Here is a 3691-nt window from a genome sequence, read left to right as displayed (position 1 = left end):
ATATGTAGATACAGACGTAGATACAGATGAGAGATTCATTATAGGAATTGGCTCACGTGGTTATGGAGGTGAGAAGTCCCAAAATTTGCTACCTGCAAGCGGGACGACCGAGAAAGCTGGTGGGGTCATTCAGTCCGAGTCCAAAGGCCTGAGAACTTGGGAGCTGCTGGTGTAAGTTCCGGACTTCAAAGACCCAAGACCCAGGAGCTCCAAGAGCTGGAAAGATGGACCTCCCAACTCAAGAAGAGAGGGTAAGAACTCGGTCTTCCTTTGCTTTTGTTTTTTTAAGTTTATTTATTTTTGAGAGAGGGAGAGAGAGACAGAGAGAGAGAGAGAGAGAGAGAGAGAGAGAGTCCCAAGCAGGCTCCATGCTGTCAGCAGACCCTGACATGGAGCTCGAACCCACAAACCATGAGGCCACATCAAGAGCCGGACGCTCAACCGACTGAGCCACCCAGGCGCCCCCTTCCTTTGCCTGTCTGTTCTATTCAGGCCTTCAGTGGATTGGATGGTGCCTGCCCGCATCGGTGAGGGCAGATCTTTACTCCGGCTACCCAATCAAATGGTAATTTCTTCCAGAGACACCCTCACAGACACATCTAGAAATAACGTTTTACCGGCTATCTGGCATCTCTGAGCCCGGTCAAATTGACACACAAAATTAGCCATCCTGGGGCTGTTTGTTACACGGCATCATCAGCCATTGTGACCAGTACAGAAACCTTCCTAGGGAATGAGGATGGCAGGAAGCGGTATCCAGTTGAAGGTGAAGGAGGGAGTGAGGAATTTAGGAGAAAACCTGGTCTAGAGCACAGAACTGCAAGTACATTGAATAATTTTCATAACTGACACAGGGTGACTCAACAACTCACTACCAATGAAGGGCACATGAATCGGAAGGCAGGCTTAAGCTGGTAATGATCAATGTGGTAATCACCCTTAGTATCTAAACCCCCTACTTCTTCCTGGTGATGGCTCATTGCTGGTAGGCCAGTCATGAGTATCCCGTCCCCTAGATTTGTAGCGAGGGAGCTTCCATGTGATCTGGTTCTGGCACTGGAGACCTAATCAGAAATCTTCTCACGGGTTTCTTGGGGGAATCTTTCTCTTTCCTGATAAAAGAAATCAGATGTGGTTAGCGTAGTCTTTCCTTTTCTCTTGGCTTAAACAAGGATGCGATTGCTAGAGTTACAGCAGCCCCCTTGTATCCATGAGGGAATGGCCAAAACATTTCAGAGACATTGGCCCCATTATCTCTGAGCTGCTGAACCAATGCCTTTAACTACTGTAGACATTTTACTATATGAGGAAAATACCTCTCATCTCTGTTTAAGCTACGATAAGGAGGGGTTTGTGTTAAGTATTATGTTCTGTATTTTCTTAGCTAATAAATAGTTAGAGACATTTACCATAAGCCTGGCACTGTGCTAAGCATTTTATAGCCATTGGGCCACTTAATCTTTGTTTAAAAAAAAAAAAACATGAGAAAGTGGTATTATTGCCAAACTAGAATTTACCCAAAGGCTCGATCTGCTAAATCTCTACTACTCAATTCTATCCAGACTCCTGAGTGCAAAGCCTAGTCCATTGGCACTCACCCCAACATGGGAAAACACAAAGTTTTACTCTACTTACATATGGTCTGGACAAGAAAATGCCTTGAGAAACAGAATTGGACCCAAGTTCGCCATCTCCCTCCAATAACAAGGGAGAAAGTTAAGAGTTGAAGCTGGAGACAGATTTGAGGATCTTGGGGTTCTGGGGTAAGCACCGCATTTCTGAGCTCAATGCAGTTTATGAGCAGATAACTGGGATGAACAGAAGGATTCCCCAAAGGATTCTTGAGGATTCTTCAAACATTTCTAGATCCTGAGGGTAGCCAGCCACCTTCTCTAGAAGGTGGAGAGGGTCAGGTATTACAGCGGAGAGGGTCAGGTATTACATTGAAAGATCTCTTTGTCACAGTTAGCTAACTGATAACAGTTTAAAACAAATCTCCCCTTAGTTCTGCTATTACCATCTGTCATTTCACCAGTAAGGTTTTCACCTGTGTTAACAAGCAGACACGCGGCTGGGGGGGGGGGTTGCAGTTTAAGAAGGGGACGAATACTATCAATCATTCACTCCCTTGTGTGGATTAATCTGCTTCCGTCTTCTTTCTAATACTTAGGCAACAAATTGTCAAAGAATGAAAGTTTTATTAGGGGATGCTGAAGAAACGTTGCAGAGTGAGTAAATCTGGGTATGAATGAGCTGTATTCACGGAGGAGTATTCCAAATCCTATGGGTGGGCTTCTCAGAGCTGTACCCAGGTGTGTGCATGCAAACACACACACACACACACACACACACACACACACACACACACACACACTTTAGGAGACGCAGAGCTTCTGAGGTCCTCTGGGGTAACAAACAAGATTCAGAAGTTCAAGGAGCTAGAACAAGGGGACTAATGTAGCAAGGCCAAGTTTAATAAGGGCAGGTGTCAGATGCTGAACATTTGTCCAGAACTGCCCCACACAGGGAGGCGATGGGGGAGGCAAGGCTTAACAGCATCACATGCAACAGAGGCAGGGGCACCTGTGGTCTCCAGCTCTTGTGAGTCAGGAGCAGGCATGGCAGCCAAAAACATTAACGAGCTCCTGAGCCACTTTCATACAAGAACGGTCTTCAGCCCGGGAGACCCAAGAGGCCCATGTGCCAGACCACACCTGAAGTCTGGGGCTCAGTTCCGTGAAGAGACACGGGCGCATGGTGACCGGACAAAAAGCCACGCCATGGGCGAGGGAACAGGGAGAAGGCAGGGCAGAGGTGGGGGCCTCAAAGGAGCAAGAAGGTTGGCAGCCGCTAGAGAGCAGTGAGTGGGTCTGATTCATCTTGGTATTCCTGGTGCCGGGTCCAGAACCAGGGACACATCGGGGGCTGTGTAAGTATTTGCTCAGTGAACAAACTGGGGCATCCCCAAATGCGAAGGGCTTTCCCAGAAAGGAGAGAGCTCCTCATGCATGGGAGTATCTGTGTACAACATGGGAGTCCCTCGTTGGAGATCTTCCAGGAGAGACCCAAGCATCCAACGAGGGCTTAGGAACAGGTGCCAAATTCTTCGTTAGGCTAGATGTTAAAGCCCTCCCCACGTCTGCCTCTAGACGTTTATTTCTCTTTTAGTACTGATTTCCAAGGAGAAGGGAGGGAGGAAAGGCAGAAGGAATATGGAAGACGCTGCATCTGTGTGTCTCCAGAACACTCATTATTTTCCAGAAGGCGTGTTTCCTGTCTCTGTGGGTAGAAGCCTTTCTTCCCTGACACCTGCGTCCATTCGTTTTGTACCACTTTGTCCCCAAGAGGTACAGAGTCCTCGCCGAACCTCACCTGTCAATAAACACTGGTCGAAGGAATGAATGAACGAATGAATGAATCCTGGGTACTTTAGGCTCTGTCGGGGCTGTGTTTTCTACCCTGGCATGTATTTCTTACGATATTCTCAGGTAGAGTTTGTTTATATTATTCCCTTGGAGGAAAAAGGAAGGCAGATTGGGGGGGGGGGGTTGATGGAGGGACCTTCTGGAGAAGAAAAAACTACCCTTGTGGGTCTCAGAAATGTCTGGAGCTTTATGCCTGAAGCTGAAACACGAGGCCCTATTTACTTTTTCTTTTCTATAAACAGCTATAGGTTTCCTAAAAAACAAAC

At 47.1% G+C, this 3691-nt stretch overlaps 1 long non-coding RNA gene across 1 annotated transcript; it reads left to right on the top strand.

Annotated features, from left to right (window-relative positions):
- The first annotated feature begins 786 nt into the window (after positions 1–786).
- LOC122237784 lies at positions 787–3462 on the top strand. The gene is made up of 4 exons (XR_006216430.1): positions 787–914; positions 1563–1763; positions 2171–2228; positions 3262–3462. It is a non-coding gene; the product is annotated as an uncharacterized LOC122237784 (long non-coding RNA).
- The last annotated feature ends 229 nt before the right edge of the window (positions 3463–3691 follow it).

The sequence above is a fragment of the Panthera tigris genome, chromosome B1, assembly GCF_018350195.1.
Source record: "Panthera tigris isolate Pti1 chromosome B1, P.tigris_Pti1_mat1.1, whole genome shotgun sequence".
NCBI classification, from domain to species: Eukaryota; Metazoa; Chordata; class Mammalia; order Carnivora; family Felidae; genus Panthera; species Panthera tigris.
Note: the sequence above shows the minus strand (reverse complement) of the source record. Positions and strands in the feature narration are given on the sequence as shown.